General features: G+C 46.7%; 1 protein-coding gene and 1 non-coding gene across 3 annotated transcripts in view; both read left to right on the forward strand.

The window, feature by feature from the left end:
* The window catches only part of ASAP1 (ArfGAP with SH3 domain, ankyrin repeat and PH domain 1), a 335,803-nt gene that overhangs the window by 153,952 nt on the left and 160,860 nt on the right, over positions 1 to 20,991 (forward strand). The window lies entirely within an intron of this gene.
* Positions 11,107 to 11,178, forward strand: TRNAC-GCA (transfer RNA cysteine (anticodon GCA)). The gene has a single exon. It is a non-coding gene; the product is annotated as a tRNA-Cys (tRNA).

The raw sequence follows: 20,991 nt of genomic DNA on the forward strand, positions 1-20,991 counted from the left end.
GCCAACAAGTGTCTGGTTTATTTCTTTGTTTGTCCCCTCACATTGTTGATGTCAGCAAAAAAATTCAGTTTGTTTTTTGGCGAGGGCCCTGTTTTCCTTTTCCATTTAGCACAGGAATGGTGGCTTCTATCTGCCACACCCTCTAAAATAATAAAATACGTATAGAATGTGGGATGTGACTACAGCTCTCTGTGGTTAGATCCGTCCTAAAGACCTGGGTTGAGAAAATGCTCTTGGAAATGCCTGTGTGAGCGCAGTGCCCAACATGCGTCACTCTGCCTAGTAATTACTTAACTGTGCTTCTTCCCTAAGGACCCTCTCCTTCAAACCCTGCGGGCATGCAGTCTTAGGACGTTGGTGCTGATTTACACGTGATAACATGGCCCTTTTATTTGTGTGTGTGGGGGTGGGGTTTCCCACACACTCTCGCATTCTCTTTTGGCACCTCTCTGAGAAGCAGTCTGCTCAAGATTTCTCGCTCTTGTTGCTAAGAGCACGTTTCTTTGCCTTTCTGAGCTCCGCCCAGCGGGGCAGGCTTCCCACCTGTCCTTCCCTGTCTCTGCCTGTTGGTTCCGGGCAGTCTGGGTACCGCCCTGCCCACGGGCCCACTCAGGTCTCAGGCAGCAGACACGACGATTGCCTGATGTGGAGACACATGCAGAAACTCCTGTGAGAAATCTCACAGAACTCATTCCCAAATTGGAGCTAATGGCTGCCTGTTTGCGATGTTCGCTGAAGCATTTGCTGTTCAGATACAGATACAGAACTGTTTCTGTATCTGTCCTTCCTGCATGCTCACCCTTCAGACTCTCTGTCTTGGCCGGTGGATTCTGAGCGCTGTGACCCTCATCTCAGATATCTGTCATGAGAACACCGAGTGTCATGCTGCTTACTTCCTGTTTGTGCCTTTTTTTGTTGTTGTTGTTGGACTAACAAGATGGGGTTGTCCAAACATTTTTTTTCCATGTGGCAAAAATGGAATTGATATTTTGAACTTGTTTTTGTTGCATTGTAATGAGTTTTCTGGTTCTTTCACTTCAACTCAGCTGTAGCTGTTGGATCTTTTTTGTTTTAAACTCATTGGACATGGAGAGTTGGCGTGGCTTAGGGTCATTGGCGGGTTATTTTTTTTATTTGGGGGAGTTTTTTGGGGGGAGGGGCAGTGAGGAGCCACGCCAGGCAGCCTGTGGGATCTTAGTTCCCTGATCAAGGGTCGAGCCCACACCCTGGCAGTGAAAGCATCGGGTCCTAACCCCTGGACCGCCAAGGAGTTCCCTGGTGTTTTTCTGTTGCCTCTGGAAGTCGTCTCACTCATTTCTTGCATCCTTGTGGCAAAGCGGTTATCGCAAGGGAGTGCCGAGGAGGTGAACGGCCAGACCAGGTGAGGCCCTCCTGCCCCCAGCCCTGTTTCACCCCTGCTTTCTCCTCCTCAGCCTTTGTTTCTGGCTGTGCTGGGTCTTCACTGCTAAGCGGGCTTTTCCTCCAGTGCTGGTCCACAGGCCTCTCACCGCAGTGGCTTCTCCTGGCGCCGGCGCCGGCTCCGGGGCAGGGGCTTCTGGCTCTAGAGAACAGGCTCAGTGGTCGTGGCACTCCGGGCTCAGCTGCTCCTGGTCCTCTGGAATCTTCTCGGACCAGGGATGCCACCTGTGTGTCCTGCATTGGCAAGTGGATTCTTTACCACCGAGCCCCCAGGGAAGCCCCCTCCTCAGTGTTATTCCAGACACTATGGCCTAGTGTGGAGGGCTTCCCTGGTAGCTCAGCTGGTAAAAGAATCCGCCTGCAAAGCAGGAGACCCCGGTTCAGTTCTTGGGTCAGGAAGATCCCCTGGAGAAGGGATAGGCTACGCACTCCAGTATGCTTGGGCTTCCCTTGTGGCTCAGCTGGTGAAGAATCTGCCCGCAATGTGGGAGACATGGGTTCTATCCCTGGGTTGGGAAGATCCCCTGGAGAAGGGAACGGCTACCCACTCCAGTGGTCCGGCCTGGAGAATTCCCTGGACTGTATAGTCCATGGGGTCGCAAAGAGTCAGACACGACTGAGTGACTTTCACTTTCATGGCCTGTGGCCCTTTGCTGGAGCACCTGTTGTAACCTTCCCTCTCAAAGAGATTCTGGAAGGTCCGACCCAGGGCCCAGGTGTGTGTGATTAAAAGCACTCACCGGGGATTCGCATGTGGGCGGGGCCGGGCCTAGGATGCAGGGCGGGGTCTCGCAGAGGGAGCCAAGGTGCCCTTGCAGAAACTGGGAGGGCGCGCCTCCGCCTGGCACTCGCCTCCTCTGGCAGCAGGCAGGGCCCGCGGGCCCTCAGGTTCCCTCCCTGCCTCGGAAGCTCCCGGCATCGTCGGGGAACCGCCCGCCGCATTCTCTGCTCCAGCCAGTGCCTCCTGGCTCTTCTGGTCTCCTGGTCTTCTGCCTCCTGCAGCCGCAGAGCTTCTTTGTGAGTGTGTGTGTTTCCTATTTCAGGTCACATGACTGGGTGCCGTATTCTTTATTTTTCTCAGTTCAGGCTGAGCCTGCAATTCACAGCTCTCCCTGTTTGGTGAGAATTTAGGTCGGGTGTTCACAGCAGAGATTCAGAGCCGCAGCCGGGCTCCTGTTCACGGAGGACCCATACGGCCACTCCTGCGGCTCCTTCTTCCTCGGAGGACCTGCTGGTTACACAGACCGTGGATGTCCTAGCAGACTTGCCTTTGTAAGGCATGATTGGGTGTAAGACAAAAATAAAAAATTGGAATTTGAATCAAGAGTTATGAGTTCCAGCCCCAGCCCAGCCACCTGTCAGCAGTGTGATTGGGGGCGAGTCATTGAACCTTACTGGGGCTCACCTTCCTCCTTTATAAAACGGGCTAGTAAAGTGGAATGTACATGGAATCACTTTTTAAACTAACACAAATATTGTTAAAACTGGAGCAGTAATGTGCCACACACACCCCTCTCGTCTATGACTTTTTTGTCCTCCGCTTTATTGAGATGGAATTGACTTATAACATTATTTAAGTTTAGGTGGACAGCATAGTGATTTTGTATATGTATGTATTTCAAGGGGCTTACCTCAGTAAGGTTCGCTGGTACATTCACCATCTCACAGAATTATAGTTGTGTGGTGAGAGTCCCTTGGACTGCAAGGAGATCCAACCAGTCCATTCTGAAGGAGATCAACCCTGGGATTTCTTTGGAGGGAGTGATGCTGAAGCTGAAACTCCAGTACTTTGGCCACCTCATGCAAAGAGTTGACTCATTGGAAAAGACTCTGATGCTGGGAGGAATTGGGGGCAGGAGGAGAAGGGGAGGACAGAGGATGAGATGGCTGGATGGCATCACTGACTCGATGGACGTGAGTCTGAGTGAACTCCGGGAGTTGGTGATGGACAGGGAGGCCTGGCGTGCTGCGATTCATGGGGTCGCAGAGTCTGACACGACTGAGCGACTGAACTGAACTGAGAACCTTTAAAGTCTATCTACTCTCTTAGAAACTTTCAGATAGACAGTACAGTGTTATCAACTGTAGACACCTTGCTGGACCTTAAATCTCCAGAACCTGTCTTAAACTGGACGTTGGTACTCTTTCATCCCCTCCCTCCCATAGTTTTTTCTTTTTTAAATTTAAACAAATGAGCTGGCTCTAGGGGTTTGCTGTGCCTGGGGGCACCATACCTTGTTAATCTCGGCAACACCAGACCTGGAAGCCAGGCCCTCGGGGTTCTTTCTGTATCTTTTTTTCAGTGCAGAGCATCCATTGGTTCATGGAAGGTCCTGGGTCTGAGTTTTCCTCACGTGCTTTCCTTCAGAGAAGCTCGCCTCTCTTCCCTTGATCACCCTGTCTTCGCATCTCGTGTCCTTGGCGGCTTCTGCCGAGGCCCAGACATTGTCAGGACATTTACTTCTGCAGTGAGGCTTCTGTTGCTTCCGGCTTGTTGGTTAGTGCCTGTGTCCTTTTCCAGGTCTGCTGTTCTAGTCTTCGTGAGGAATATAAACCGTTTCCAGGGGCCCTTTCCATTGCAAAGTTAGAACAAAAAGAGCAAACAAAATAGGTCCCTTTGGTTTCTGATAAGGCTGCTTTAGTAAGCCTTTTACTTCTGAGAGCAAGCTCTCAGCTCTGTGCATTCCCCTGTTTGGAAGTGCTTTTCAGCTTCTGTGCTGGCCAGGAGGAGAGCTTGCGCAGGCCGGGAGGTTCTCAGGGGGCTGTAACTGAGAGAGCGGTATTGACCCTGTGGTCATCAGTCTGAATGTGCCTAAGTGGGTAGCCGCCCAAAGCCATTACTGCCGCCTTCCAGGAATCTTTGATAAGTGAGTTAGTGGGCTTTCTGCAGCCATGGATGACCTGCAGAAAGCCTTCCACGGCCCTGAATTGTTCACCCATTTATTTCCTTCTGCTGGAGCCAGGAAGATAACCCCTTCCTTGGAAACCTCCTGGCGGTGGTTTCAGAGCTCTTGGGAAAGAGGGAGCAGCCATCCGTTGCCTGTCTTGTGAGTGCTCTGTGTGCCCTCTGATTTCTCTCTAAAGCCTCAAGGTGATAAGGATGGATGTCCCTTCCTGCTTCACAGACCCGGGTAGGGGAGGCGGACAGAAACCTGCCTCACCCACCAGCTCCACAGTCACAGGCTGTGAGTAGTCTTACGAGCCTGTGCTCCCTCACCCAGCGGTCTCTGTCCCAGGTTATGGGTAGTGAGCCAGACTCATTCTTCAGTTCCCCCTGCAAGTGTGGGTGGAGGGGGTTAGCATGACAGGAGTGGTCGCTCCAACCAGTCAGGTCCTGTGCTGGCAGCATTGAAGAAGCTTGAGGAAGCACGTGGCTCCTACGGTCACGTCAGTGCACGTGTCTGCTCTGTGCCCAGTACTCTGCTGCGGAAAGGAGGTGCAGTCGCCCCTCAGTACTCGGCACAGGGGTGGTGGTTCCCAGACAGCCCCCACCAGGATCCCCAAACCCACAGATGCTCGAGTAGCAGTCTCAGACCCCTGTGTCCTCTGATGCAGAGCCTGCAGATACCGAGGCCCAGCTATACCTTGCCATTCACTCCGCTTGTTCCCGAGGAGGTGGGCTTTTATTGATCAGACTTGAATGAAATCATATCTCCTCAGGTCTTAATGCCTAAGGTACATCCCTGACAATGAATGCTAGAAAGTAGAATAAAGAGACGTTGCCCTATCAAATTATACTCTTGGGCACAGGTTGGGGGATTAAGCGTCCCTTTTTCTCTTTTCCATTTAGGGTATTTGGGTAAATGACGGTCCAGGATAGATTGAGAGATGGATGCAGTTCAAGGGTTCAGACCAGAAACCTCGGCTCCCTACTCTTCAGCCTGGTTCTCTATCAGCCAGCTATTATCTTCTCTCTAGCAATGAAAAGAATATAACCTCTCCATTTCTGCATGACTGCCCCCCAGAATAAAATGCTCCCATGTACAGTATAAGTGAAGACTTGGCCTCTCTGAAAAGTACTCAGAAGATACCAGCCAGGCCCCCCTTCCCTGCTGTGGTCGCCCTCCTCCTGGTAACACAGTCTGTCATCCTGGGATCATCTCGAGCCCTGCCGTTTGGTGTGGTTCTTCCCGCAGGGGAAGCGGTACAAACATGCAGGTGCTCATTAGCGTGAGAAGAAAAAAAACAGTTGATCATGCTTAAGGTATTGCGAATTACAGAATTTTGTACCCTCAAGGGATCTTACTGCAAACATTTCCCTTTTATAGATGGGGAAACTGAGGACCAAAATAGATCAAAGCCTGTGATGAGGCTATTAAGTGGGTTTGATACAGTAGTGGTCCTGTAAGAGACAACTCGGAGGCCTCAGAGCCAGCTAGTGGCTGAGCCAAGATTAGAACTCAAAGCGCTTCACTCTAAGGCCTGGGCTCTGGGGGGCGTCCCCCAACTCCTTCATCCTCTGCAGGGTTCTGGGGATTTTGAGCAAGTCTTGGGGGTGAGAATAATGAGCTTTGTGGTCACAGCAGGCAGGATCAATAGGTTTCATCCACACGCCTCCTGCTCAACCCTAGCTGGGTACTGGAATCATGTGGGAATCTTTAACAGTGCACCTGAGGACCACCACAGCCCAGTGAAAACCACTCTCTCGTCCTCCTGAGATTGATGTCTCAGGTGTGACTGCAGAGTTTTCTCGAGGTGTGGTCATGGACAGCCTCCATCAGGATCCCCAGGGTGCTGGCGAGGAAGCACACTCCGAGGTCCTGTCTGCTCCTCCTTGGTCCAAGCGCCTGGTGCCAAGAGCCAGGCTTCCCGTTTGCAGCCCGTTTCCCCAGGTGATGCGGATGCTAAACCAGTGTTCTGGACATGGGCAGTCCTCCCCCTGAAGTCCCCTGCCCTACTCTCCCCTACTCTGTCCCTGCTTCTTCTGGGGTGCCAAATCTGGAGAGGCAGGTGCCTTTGAATTTCAAGGTTTAAAATCACTTTTGATGTTTCCCCCCTTCTTCAAAAAGGAAGGAGATTTAAAATATAGACCTCTGTATTAATTTTAAATAGATGCATGGAGGTTACAGGAGTTAAGTGAACTTCCCTCTTTTCAAGAAACTAGATACTGATCCGGCTGGTGAGTCAGTGGTAGGATTGTATCTTTCTCCTTTAGCTCATCCTTTTTTTGAGCTTAATTTCAGAAGTGACCCTTTGCATGCCTTTTGCTCGGCACCAGCACTGAGCTCAGCATATTAAAAAAAAAAAAAAAAGCGTTTCTCACTTTCCACTTACATATGCAGGGATCCAGCAAAACAAAGATCTTAGAAAAAACATGCCATCAGTTATTTACAAGAGAAATGATAGTATTTCTCCCTTGTGAGTTTTTTTGACTTCCAGCACATTTTAAAACTTCACTGTAATGAGTTTTTCTTTCTGGCTCTAGGATTTTTTATCCTGCTTATTACAAAAGAAACAAAACTGGGTCCACTCTAGCTGTGTGTAATAATATTCCTCAGGTAGAAAACAATTTGAAGGAACAGACCCAAAGCGTGCCTCGGGAACATGCAATAAATGCATTTTCATCTGATATCTCTCAAAACTTGAAAATTGCACATTTTCAAAGAAAAGGCTGCTCAGTTCCCTCTCTTCTAATTTATCCTTTTAGAGTATGGGGATTCCTTTAGTGTTTGTGCAAATCTCTTTTGCTTGCTTACTGTTTTTTGCCTTGACATCATTCATTTCTTGTAAGGTAGTAAGATCAGAGATGTGCTAAAATGTTTCAGTTTGGGGAACCAGTTTTTAGAACTCTGGCCTAGGAATGTTTTCTCCCCTTCCCGACCCTGCCACCCTGTCTGTGTTCATGATTTTAAGTAATGCCATGATGTAGTACCATTATTTCAGTTCTGTCTTTACATCCCTCTGGTATCAAAGGTTTCACGACGCGCCTTCTAAAATGTGTGCATTGTTGAAACACAAGCTGATTTGCTATATTATAGAAGTGGGCACCATAATTTAGTTGCAGTTTCTGAATGCTGGAGAAAAAAAAAAAAAAATAGGCCAAGAAAACAAGTGGAAAAGTGGTATTTTAATTTAAGATGACTTTTACCACATTAATTCTTTAATTCCATTTCTTTACCGTAAAACAAATTGAGCGTGAATACTTCATAGGAGGGACTATTTAGGGATTGAATGTTCACGTAGAGCGCTTGTCATAGGATTGAGGGTAAGAAGAGGGTGGTGAGTTTAACAGATCTTGGCTGAATATGAATCCCTGTGTGGAAATCAACTCTAAGGCTTTCTAACACGGACCATTGTGTGACCAAAGGTCTGAATCTGTGCCTTGGGAGGAGAAGTCTTTGTTTTTATTGTTGTCTTTTTCTGAAATAAATCAAGTAGTTGCATAATAAACCATATGAGAATAAGGCCATTCCAAAACACTCAAGCATGTACCTACTGCAGGCCAATCAAAACAAGCCATGGACGACATGAGAAACAATGAAAAGTTAGACCTCAAATAATTGGATAATTAAGGATCAACTCATCTGCTGCTGCTAAGTCGCTTCAGTCGTGTCTGACTCTTTGTGACCCCATAGACCCGCCAGGCTCCTCTGTCCATGAGATTCTCCAGGCAAGAATACTGGAGTGGGTTGCTGTGTCCTCCTCCAGGGGTCTTCCTGACCCAGGAATTGAACCCGCATCTCCTGAGTCTCCTGCATTGGCAGACGGGTTCTTTATCACTAGTGCCACCTGGGAAGCCTCTTACTCCTCTGATGCATTAGTAACTTAGTAATTCTTAACTTTTTCCCCTCTTCCTATCTAAAGTCATGCAGTGTTTATTCCCACCAAGGTTTTATACATGTATAAATAAGAAAGTGGGAAAAGCCTGGAACTCAAAAGTAGCACAGATTTGTAAACAGGAGGCCGGAGAATGATAACTTTAACTTAGTAATTCAGGAGTGGATATAATCACGTGAAAATGAGACCCTGGGGGCTCATTCCCTAAGAACATGAAATCTTAATAATGAGCAAGTTTAGCTCAACGAGTGATCAACCTAATAGTGTATAGCTTGTTCAGTTCCATTTTTAAAGCTTGTGGCTCTTATATTTATGAAGGATTCAAAAAGAGACGAGCAAGAAATATGCAGATGTGGGTGGGTAGATGGGTTGGAAGCTAAAATCTGAAGTTAGGTGGATAACATCTGAGCTCTGCACATAGCAATGGAAGGAATGTTACTGGTTTGGGTTCCCTTTACTTCTCCTTGAGGTGGTTAAGTATTCTTTTGACCAAAATGCTGTGGGGTAAAATTTCCTGGCAAAGACGAACAAATACCTTGGAGTTCTGTGCCATACAAGAGAACAGTGTCTTCAAAGCACATTGTGATAACTTGTATTTTTTTGAAAAGAGCAGAGTGAGTCTGAAGTTGCATCCCGGATGAACTGCCCCCCTTAGCACTGGGTATGCTGGCAGTGGATACTCCTGAATAAGTCTTCAGAGCAGCCCCACCCTGACCGGACAAATGAGAAGCTGGGGAATGAGGGAGATATGTTAACCGCACAGGGCAAGAGTAAGCTGCCCACAGCTGACTCTGCTGACCGGCAAGGGTGCCTCTGGGACGAGAAAGAGCAGATCCTCCCGGCGGTCAGCGTGATTCCCAAACCGCTGCCCAGGGGTGGGTGTCTATGGAGGAGACAGCGATTTGTTTGACCAAGCACATTGTTGAGCACTTGCTTTCTGTGTTGGTGACTCATCTGAAACCATGAGATAAATGACTCCTAGGCAAAGGTTATAGGAGAAGCTAATTTGAGCAGACCAGGGAAATGGATTTTAAAGGTAGAGACACTGGAGAAAAGTCTGTAGCCCCTCTTTAAGCGTTATTTTCTTCCCTAGCAAGTAGGACAAAAATTACCTCCCTAAGGTACCTCTATGTTTTGAAAAGTGGTTGTTTTGTGTCCCCCCCCCAAAAAAAATTCAGATTGTTAGGAGATTAGAACCAAATTTTCTTCTCCCAAGACAATATGAGGGTGAAGATCTGGCCAGTCTGTTTAATTTTTATGTCATCGTCTGTGTTTGAGTTGAAAGAATATTTTTACCCACATTAAGCAAACATTCATCACAATGAAAAGCACTCAGTGTTTAAGAACTTTGTACAACGAGTTACCCAGTTAACATTTTTAACGAGAGAATTTATTTCCTTCCTTTTTACGTACAGAGCCGATTCTGTTAGAAAGCAAAGATGGGACTGAGTGAATGTGTGAATTAGGCCCATCGAGAATGCGAGGAACTTTATAGAAATACGCTAGTCAAACTGCAGAACACAATGCATTCTGTGTTATGAAATGAATTTAGTTTGATCCTTAGATTAAAAAAAAGTTTGTTATTGGAGGGGAAACGTAGGTCCAAATAGCAGAGTGACTTAATTTAGGCCTTTTGTTCTAGATTTCTGATAGCTTCTTTTACTTTGCAGTAATGCCTGCCAAATATGGTGATTCTTAGGTACTTGAAACTCACACTTGGCCTACTTACTAATCTGGAGACCAGATGAGGGCAGCAATTAAAACTAGCCCTTCCCCCACACGGATGCAGAGGTCTTAGAGCCAGCAGCCCCTACCTCTAGTATCAAGACGGTTGACTTAGCTGACGGTGACCCTGAGGCTGCCACACACCCTCTGGGTGGAGACCTGGCTTCTGCCAGGAAGTAGGTTTCCCTGGTGTACGAGGAGGAGAGAGCCAGTCATGCACAGTTGTCAAAAACTTATACGTTCTACACGAAGCCAACATCTTGCCGTAATAGGGGATGGCACGTATTACCTAAGCTGCAGTGTGGCGTGTCTGACATTTCTATCTTTCCTGCTGTTGACCCTCCGAGCAAGTGTAAACAGCCTGTGGAACTTGTCACTACCTGTATTCCCAGGACATACTGTTAACAGTTTGTTGTCCACTTCCTTGCAGCTAGAGGTATACTCGGGTCACACAATGGCTGGTTTACTGGGGAGCCATATCGCAGAAATCTGCACCGAGCTTTCTAACTCCTGTTGTGTGGGTAATTCTGAAAACCTCAGATCTTACTTTCAAATCGTCCACAGCTAAACCCAATTCTGCCTCTTTCCCGAGTCTGAAGAATGCATCCCAGACAAAAGTTCAGCTGACCTTAATTCTCCCTCTGTGGCATTCCTTTAGTTCTGTGTGTTTGAAATTCAAGGCCTGCTCTGGTTTCAAGTACACTTTTTTAAACAGTCTGAAACAGAAATGTATTATTGGACCGATAATGCCTCACGGAGGCCAATAATGGTGTTATGTATGAGCCACAGTGCTTTTTTTGTTAGCAGTCTGAGTGCCTCTGACCGTCCCTTCTCCGTGCCGTCCCCCTCCCTCAGGTTTCCTGAATCATAAGCACTAACCCTATATTGCTCTTGTCCTGTGTAACGGAAGCTAACATTGGCAAAACCGTGGGGAGTAGGGGTGCCTCAGTGGAAAGTCTTTAGTTTAACGAACGGTAGTATAATTTTGTGGAGAGTGCAAAGGATTGTTGACTTGGAACATTATCAAGACACCTGAACGCCTCCCCCAAATAGTATACGCTGGAACAATGGCACATTAAAAAATATTTGGAGAGTAATGATCCCCCACCATTCCACCACCCTAACCTAACAGTTTTTGGTTATTGCTATTCAGTCTTTGTTGCTTCATACATTGTTTTAAGGGCTTCCCAGGTGGCTCAGCGGTAAGAGTATCTGCCTGCAAAGCAGGAGATCTGGGTTCGATCCCTGGGTTGGGAAGATCTCATAGAGAAGGGAATGGCAACCCACTCCAGTATTCTTGCCTGGAGAATCCCGTGGACAGAGGAGCCTGGCGGGCTACAGTCCCCGGGATCACAAGAGCCGGACACGACTTAGTGACTGCACACCCACTGCCACGTTGCTTCAAACACTTGCAGCTTTGAATCTTGCTGTTTTACTTATGAAACTGTAATGGCACACACACTGTTCTGAAGTGTTGCCATCTCTTTTAGTTTAAGGGCCCCATAATAGTACCATCATATTTGTTGTCATTGTTTAGTCGCTCAGTTGTGTCCGACCCTTAGCGACTCCGTGGACTACCCGACCACCAGGCTTCCCTGTCCTTCACCATCTCCCAAAGTTTGCTCAACTCTCCCAGGGTTTGTCCATTGAGTCAGCGAAGCCATCCAACCATCTCATCCTCTGTCTTTCATCTGTGGCATCATATGCTGCTGCTGCTGCTAAGTCGCTTCAGTCGTGTCCAACTCTGTGTGACCCCATGGACTGCAGCCCACCAGGCTCCTCCGTCCATGGGGTTTTCCAGGCAAGAGTACTGGAGTGGGGTGCCATTGCCTTCTCCGATGGCATCATAGAGATGTTCCTTAATTTACTAAAATCTCTGTGCCTGCCTTTGGGCAGAGACCATGTATGCAGTGGTCCACTCGAGTCGTTAGCCTCTTTTCCCCATTGAGTGAGCTCCTTGGGGAGCTTTCCCAGAAGTGAGATCCTTGGGCAGAAGGCACGGGCACCGTCTTTGGGATCTTGCACTGCCATGTTGCTTTGTCAAACTGTCATATAGCTACAAAGATGCGTTATGGTTTTTGGAAAAAAGACTCCATCAGCTTCTTCCCAAGTTTCTCCCTAGAGAGAAGGCCTCTCCCACCCTCCCCTCTAGCTGACCCCTTAGGAGGAGGCTTTCCCAAGGAAAAAATGTACTGGTCATCGCTAATATCACTGCTCTTATGAAGGAAATGTGTCCTATCCAAAGGGCATAGGCGGTTCCAGCCTGACCTCACTGTTTTTGTAAGGATGGGGTAGGGGAGTACCTTCAACATGTTATTCATTTAACAGTTGCAGATGAGATCTTTTATCAAAGGAGAGGGGGTTCTGCCTAGACGTGAGAACAGTTCATCACCCAGCTCTGGAATTAGACGGTCTGGGTTTGACTTCCAGCTCCCCTTTAGCTGCAGTGTGACTCTGGGCAGGGCGCTCAGCCTTGCTCATCTGTAAACCGTTGTCATCATCTAAGCATCCCCATCCCGTAGGTTATCATGGGAGTTTAATCAGGTCCTCCATCGAAAGTGCTCAGCACAGTGTCTTGTATAGACTAAGTGCTCAGTAAGTCTTAGCTGTTAGTATCATGTAACACACCTTTTATTTCCCAGTTCTTCAAGGTCCATGAATTACTTCAACACTGTTGCTCTTATTAACTCTTTTTCTCACTGAATTCCAGTGAGCCCTAGGAGCTGATACTAGGGTTAACGTAGGCGTTGGTTTAGCAATAGGTTCTGTGGTCTCCACTGGCTTAACAACGGCTTAGTCAAACAGAATATGTGCAGGCGGCTGGCTGTACTTGTTTTGTGTCCTAATAGTGGCTCCCTTTGTTCTTGGTACCTGCAGGATGTGCTTAAGCAATGGTTGATAAGAGATGATGTTTCGGAAAGCTAACAACCGTATTTCTTTGAGCTTTTCAGAATATCACATTGATCTCTCCACTCTTTCCCACTGTTCTCTCCTTCTGGAACTTTATTAGATTAGCATTGGGCCTTCCATTCTATCTTCCATGTCTCTTAATATCCTATTAATACATTGTCTTTTTAAAAATTAATATCCTATTAATACGTTTTTGTGCGTACCTTCTTAGGATAATTTCATCAGACGTATCTTCCAGTTCACTAATTCTCTTACTGGTATATGTTTAATCATTCCCTTGTTAAATTTTTTTTTAATTTTTGGAGGATCTGTTTAGTATTTTTTCACATCTGTCTATTGTTCGTAACATCTTTTTTTTTCTCTCTCTCTCATTTTTACTATAGGCTGTCAAAAGGCCTCCTTTGCTTTCCTATTTTGCATTGGGGAGAGTCAGGGGATCTCCCTCCCAAATTCGGATGCCTTACTTGATCGTTCACTTCCAGAAATGTTTAGGGTCATCTCCTGTCAGTCACCCAGTGCTGGGTGCTCTGGGGTGCCCTGAAGGAAACAAGACTCGGCCCCGTCACAGCTCGTACTGAAAGCCGCCTGTGGCTTTATGTGGCCTTGAGAAAGGGTCAGCTCTTTGGCCCCAGTCACAATTTTCCTTGAAGTGTGTTAAGTCACTCAGTCCTGTCTGACTCTTTGGGACCCCATGGACTGTAGCCCGCCAGGCTCCTCTGTCCATAGACTTCTCCAGGCAAGAATCCCGGAGTGGGTTGCCATTCCCTTCTCCAGGAAATCTTCCAGACCCTGGGATTGAACCCGGGTCTCCTGCATTGCAAGTGGATTCTTTACCATCTGAGCCACCAGAGAAGCCGTCATACTCTTTGAAAGAGCCCCTCGTCTTTTAATACTCCCCTTGCACACCAGGGATTCTGGTCCATGTCACTTCTCCTTGCCTCTGCTCACCCCCCTTGTTGAAACATCTTTCCCCTGATGCCTGGAGAACACTGGCTCTTCAAAGCCAGGAGACACCGCCCTGTCCGGGACCTCCCTCCCGACCTCCCTGCAGGGCTTCTGGAGCCCTTTGAGCACGGCGACCACCTCACACCGCTTACGGCTCACTCCTGCTGCTCCGGCATTGTCACCGCCCGGTGTGTTTCTACCCTTTCTTTTAAAAAAAAATTTTTTTTTCATTTCAATAGAATATTTCCCTGCATATACATTTCTGTCTAAGTCTAATTGGTGCACAGTACTACATAAGCTTCAGACAAACAAGGATTTTCCCTCTCATTTGTACTCACAGGGAGGCCCAAGCACATGGCTTAGCACATACTAAGCGCTTAATCAGTTCCTGCATGAAAGGAAATACTGGTGTGTATGAATAGCTGATAGCAATTCAGGAATACAGTTATTATAGTTCTTTTTTAAAGTGGTTTAGACAACCATTGTTTGCCAGCTCTACAAAGAGAGACACTGGGGACTTCCCTGGAGGTCCAGGACTTCACGCTCCCACGCAGGGGGCACAGGTTTGATCCCTGGTCGGGGAACTAAAATACCACATGCCCTGGCCAAAAAAAGAATAGGGAGCCACTGCGTAGGCAGGGAGATCAAAGGGGATTTTCTGCCCATTTCACCGCGTCTTGCTGGTCTTTCACCAGCCAGTGCAGGGGCCCCGGGCAGCATTGCTTTGCCCACTGAGGAGCTGAGAGGGCCTGGCTGGCTTGAGAACTGTGTCTCCCTGGCGGGGCGGGGCGATCACGAGTTTGGTAGACCCTGCAGCGTCTCCTGCCAGGTGAAAGGTAGGAGAAGCCAGCCTGTGAGATGAAGCATCAGCAGTTTGCTCTCACCGTTTGGTAAGAGCTTCTGTCATTTAATCATGCAGCTTGGCCAGCATCCCTGATTCGGTTTGCCTTGAGGGTCAGCCCAGCCCCGTCGCCCTCCTGTCTCATCGTCTCCTCTCCCCACAGCTGGGGGAGCCCTTGAGCGTGTTTGTCCATCTGTTCACCTCTACACCTGTCACGTCGTGACTAAGAGCCCTCTGCTTTTTGCAGTCATGGCTGGTTTTCCTCTTCTCACCAGTTTCAGCAAGGCCCAGAATCTCCCAGTTGTCAGTGTCTGCAACACGAGTGGGATCACGGGACTGCTCTTTCTGGCCTGTGTGACTGCAGACAAGGCGCTTGGCCTCTCTGAACCTCAGCTTCCTCACCTGTGAGATAATGACGAATGCCTGTTTTCCTAGGCTGTTTAAAAAAAAAAAAAAAAGATTGATGATTTTTACCTAGTGTCTCTATGTGCCTGGTTCCTAGCACTCAAAATGGATAATTATTCTTCCAGGATGCCTAGAGCTTGGGGAATATACTCAAGGAACTGGAGCAAAACACTGCTAAACTTGATTCTCTGATCTTGCAGTTTAACCACTCCGTGGCCTATAGAGGTTAATACTCCTCACTTAGTGGGGTTGTTCCGAGAGAAAGAACAGAGAGCTTCATTTCCATTGGGCTCTCGAAAGAGCAGAGGCTCAAACTTACTCAGAAGTAGTGATGGGGGGCAGCGTTAGTTCCAGACCACCTCTCGATCTCTCTGCGATGTCTCCTTTATTGCGTCTGTGCTTTCCTTCTCCTCCTGGTCTGGACTTGCTCCTGCTTTCTGTATCTTTGTATCTCTGTTACCTGCTGCTTAGTTGGAGTCTGTGTGTCTTCATTAAGATGCCTGTGCCCTGTCCACCATGGCTTCTCTTCTGTCACCTTTTCCCTTTTGCAAGTTCCTTAGGGGGTCAGCTCTGACTAGTCCAGCTCATCTGTCTTCTCTCCAGCCACATCGTCAGTTCCTGGGAAGCCCTTGGTCAAGCTACCTTCCCTGGCCTAGTTAGTGCTGGCTAGAAGAAAAGTGTGGTCCCTTGCCATGGAACCTGGCTGTGTCTTTGCTGATCTTTGAGTTGGGGCTCTTTGAAGGTAGTTGTGATCACGTGTAATCAGACGCTATATACCAACTCAGTGCCATGTTAATAAACGTGTTCAGTATTTTTGAGAATCATTTTCTGTGTTTCCATGTTACACAAAAACGGAAATATTTTCAAGGCAAAGGTTAACGATAACTTTTGGTTTCAGGAGCTATTTCTTCCCTCTTGACACAAGACAGGCCTTTGGTTGGAATGTAACAGACTCTACAATGAGTCAAGACTCCCACTGGTTTGCATTTTTCATTAACGTGTCATTCAAGGAAATCCTGGCTTTTTGGGTCATGGAACAGACCTCTCTGTTTATCATTCTGCAAAAGTTAAAAATGTGAAGTATTTAATAATACATCTGAAGATAGACTTGTATTTTGAGGTCTGTTCTCCTAGAGCTATTTGGGGGAATTGCAGTGGAGCCTTTTGTATATTTTCAAAATTTTGTGATTGTCTTTATCTCAACAAGGATCATGGGAAAAGAGGCGTTCTTACAGTCTAAATATCAGTTGAAAGGATTTAAGAAGCTCAGAATTCCAACGGACATTCAAAGACTACTTTCTTCATATTTAATAAAGTATTAATTTTCATCCCAAATGTTTACTGAAGTGGACAGTGAATAAACCTTCTGTACCCTATCTATGATCCTACATGGACTTTTTTTCATTTAAAGCAACACTGGGAACATGACAGTCTATGACATGCATTTTGTTTTAATCACATGGTGATTGTTAGCTAATGAAGAAGTATGCAAAGTTTATATTGTCCATATCTAACAGTTACTTTTATTTTTGGAGTATACAGTCTTTTATGTTTTTGCAGTAACTGTCAGATGCGTTTGTCTTTTCCTGTTATGCCTGGTAACCATATTTATTTATTCATTCCGCAGTTGTTTGCTATATGTACACAATAGTAAGAATTGTGATAGTTGCTGGGAGTCAACTATGAGTAGTCCTGGAACTAAGAAAGAATGGAAAAAATATGAAAGCAGAAGAGAAGGCAATGCCCTGACTATAATCATGCCCACTCCAGCGTCTCCCCACCCAAGGTCCCCTGGCCACCTCCGCATAACACCATTTACGTGAACCTTTGAGATTTTATTGTGTATCAGAGAGTCTTACTCCACATCAACTATTAATATATGGGCACCTTAGGTACTTCTGCCTGAGGAGTTACCAGCCTCTGATTCAGACCAAAGTAAAGGTTTTCTTGGCAGTTTTTTCCCATACAATCAGAGATGCTCCAGGATCCTCCAAAGCTACCCCAGCCCCCACTGCTGGCATAGAACCCCATCCCAGGATTTCTCAGGCATCTCGCCCGTCTACGCCTCTTTCTCAAGCTTACTTCCTGGAAGAAGGGTTGAATTTTATGCTGGTTTGTCATTAACTAGGAGAAAGAGGCATAAAGGCAGGATTATACTCTTGAGAATTTCTTAGGAAGATTCTATGTTTGTGGCCAACACGTCGACAGTCACACATTTTCCTTTCAGTATACTCTGTTCATTCAAGCACCAGATAACGTGGTTGGCTTACATTTATGGGCTATGATGTCATGAGCACACTTATGCCTACACACACACACACACACACACACACACACACACACACAGATTTTATAAATGCCAGACTCTGTTGTGAGCTGCTGAGATCTTGGAATAAGCAAGGCTGCAGGATCTGAGGGATTAGCAGATTCTTTAATATCTTCCTTGGTTTCCATGGCCTGGCCTCCTCACAGTGGGTTGATGAGGGTAGAAGCAGGCACACACATGTTTTTTGGGCCATGCCACGTGGTGTGTGGCATCTTAGTTCCCTGACCAGCAATCAAACCTGTGCCCCATGCAGTGGAAGCGCAGAGTGCTACCCACTGGACCTCCAGGCAAGTCATGACGCTCTGATACTTCTAACTAGTATTTCCTCTGCTACTCCTGCACTTTCTGAATGCATGTAATTGAGTCATTGTGGAGTATGTTTCTGCTGAGGTTCCTTGAGGAGTGGGAGACCCTACAAGATCTGGACGTTTCCTGGAAGTGCTGTTTTATCTTGAGGGAGGAAAAGCAAATTTGCCCTTGTGCTCCATGATATAACTTGTTTTAATGTAAAAGTCTGTTTCCCCCCCACAAATCTTCAGTGCCCTGGAAAGAGACTCCGTGTTCATCCAGTTTGGGGCGGGCGGGGGCCGGGTTGCCCTGGCATACCTCTACTTATGGTCCAGTCCATTGGCTGGAGGAGACGGGGGGGTTTAGCACACAGAGACCCAGTGCGACCCCTCAGAGGCCTGTTTGGCCTAAGTTTCCTACAACCATGGGGTCATCCCAGTGACTCCTCTCACACCCACCAGGTTTCCCAGCTGAGGACCACGAGTGCCATCCTCGGGCCAGTCTGGAACTCCAGTTGCATCTTGGTAGAGGGAAAAGCCACAGGAGTGGGAGACAGGCGTGGGCTTATTCCTGGCACTAAACTGTCCTCCGTGAACTTGGGCAAGCCGTTTAACATCTCAGGATTACAGGGTTTGCCTTTGTTTTAAAATAAAATGTGGCGGTGCTGTGCTTAGTTGCTCCGTCGTGTCCGACTCTTTTCGACCCCCATGGACTGTAGCCCACCGGCTCCTCTGTCCATGGGATTCTCCAGGCAAAAATACTAGAGTGGGTTTGGAGATAAATTAAGAGTTTGGGACAAACATATACACACTACTCTAGATAAAATAGGTGAACAACCAGAACCTACTGAATAGCAGAGGGAATTATACTCCCTATCATATAATAACCTATTATGGGAAAGCATCTGAAAAAAGAATATATGTACATATACATGTATAGCTGAATCCCTTTGCTATACTCTTGAAACTAACACAACATTGTAAATTAACTATCCTTCAATTTAAAAAATAAAACTTTGGCAGTACAGAAAATACGTAATCTCTTAAGGTCTTCCCAGCTCTACAGTTCTGTGAAATGGGGTGAGCTTTTTTGACTGTTAGAAATAGAGAAAAATGGCGGAAACATTTCTAGCACAGAGTTTAGCTGAACCCCGGGGCCTCCCTGGTGGCTCAGATGGTGAAGAGTCCACCTGCAACGCAGGAGAACCGGTTCGATCTCTGGGTCGGAAAGATCCCCTGGAGAAGGACATGGCAGCTGTCTCCAGTATCCTTGCCTGGAGGATTCGTTGGGTAGAGGAGTCTGGCGGGCCCCAGTCCAGGGGATCGCGAAGAGTCCGGCGAGGCCGAGTAACTGGCACACCTAACTGGGCTGCCGCGAACGCGCAGGAAGTAGACTAGCGCCTGCCCACCCTGCGCCCCTGCCCTAGTAGCCTGGCGAGAGGGACAGCCCGTTTGGAACAGAGTGGTCAGTGAGTTCGCAGGAAGAGACTGTTACTACGGGACCTATTCCTGTGGCAGAGGGCACGCACTCCCCGATTTTACTGAGGTAATTAAGTCATCGTTACACGTGAGTGTAAAGACCTTTTTGTGTCACAGAAATAACAAGAAACATTCGGAACACCTACTGACTGAGAAGGAAAATAGAGATTCTTGGGTTTTTTCCTATAACTGGACAACATATAAATGAACAATGTTGGTTGGCCTTTTTTCTTCCCTTTCAGAAAAGGAATTGTAACATACCCATTATTCATTATCCCAAAAATGTTTTGAGAAGAGCAGAATCACTAGTTAAGGTGTTTTTTATAGTAGAGCCGATGGCTAAGAGATAAATGCAATTAATTTGAAAGCCTTAATATTTCTTAAGCCTCACCCAAGAAGTAGCCGAATACATGCAATTCACTTATCTTGGAACTCTTGCCCTGCATGAGGTCTGCTGCACTCAGCTCTAATCCAGCCTTCCATATGTTTCTCAGGTGAAGACGTGGTAATGCAAATACGTCCCAGCCCGCTTCCCCGTCCCTGTCCATTGTAAGAAACTAAAATGTGATGTGAGGCGATGTGGCATCACTAATTAGCAAGCGAGCATGACAAGATAATGATGGTTCGTTAGGTTCGACTTTAAAAACAGCACTTCTAATTTATGCTAATTTTGCTTGAAAATTTTTGTATAGTCATAGCCAGCCCAAAAGAGGCACTTTCTGGATCTGAGCCCTGCTCTCTTTCGTTTTGCTTTGCCCCGTCTGCTGCTTGAATATTAGTGTCAGACTCGAAAAGTCCAGAGGGCAGGGGAGGCCTTGCATCCAGGGCAATCCCCGTGTTGTCTCACAAAAGAGGTCTGGCAAGGGCTGAAAATGAATTTTAAACATTTAAGTGTCCGCTTTGAGATTTTCTTTCCATGGTGAGAACTCGTGAGAAATGGCTTCAGTTATTAGCTGGATTGAAAGGAGACAAATTCAAAAGGAGTGGAAAACAGGAGAATGTTTGAAGCTCTTTGGGAACAAATAAAGACTTGGGGGAAAATCCCCAGGGAAAGTTTTCTGATATTTAGTAATCCCAAGGCATAGAGGAGAAAAAAAAAGAAAAAGCCAGTTCATCTTAGTGCATGAGTCATCACTTCATTTCTCTAAATTACAGGCAGATTGTTAGTTCTTAAATCACCTCAGGTCATGAATTTTGTGAACCATACTCTGTGGGGAGAATTTTTTTCTCTCTTCTTCTTCCTCCTAGCCTTCAAAACATTTTTAAAAAAAATTTTTTCCATAAGTAAATGGACAGATGCCCTTCCGGAATTTATTTTTTAAATTGATGGGGACAAATAAGGAAAGTGTTCCCGTATCAGTTAACCCCAAATTGGCAAAATTAAAGAAACATGAGAATTGACAAAATGGCAGTTCTTGATGCTTTTTCTTTTTTTGAGGAAAAAATCAGATCAGTCAGCAATCATGTATTATGTATAGTATCTGCCATGAAAACCCAAAACCACTGGATTTGAATGACATAATTCCAGGGAGTTATATTCTCAGAACTAAAAGTACTAGTTATTGAACCCCTGCTGTTTATCAAGCACGTGCTGCACCCCTGATGTTCCTGTGGACTCTGAAATAGGGTGATGCGGGTCTGAATCGAGAGGCATTAGAGGACTTGTCTATATGCAACAAAGCCATTCAGCGGCAGGGCCCGGAATCAGACCCAACTCACCTGGCCTCTGATGTCAGTCTGATTTCTCTAAGGCTCACATGAAGCAATTGGGAAGTACTGAAAGGCAGACTCAAGTGGTAAAATGCATCTGTGGGACTTGAGGACGTGGAGGTGAGTGTCTGGGAGGACTTCACAGCTCCGGTGGCTGTGTCCTTATG

Source organism: Budorcas taxicolor, chromosome 14 (genome assembly GCF_023091745.1).
Source record: "Budorcas taxicolor isolate Tak-1 chromosome 14, Takin1.1, whole genome shotgun sequence".
Taxonomy (NCBI): domain Eukaryota; kingdom Metazoa; phylum Chordata; class Mammalia; order Artiodactyla; family Bovidae; genus Budorcas; species Budorcas taxicolor.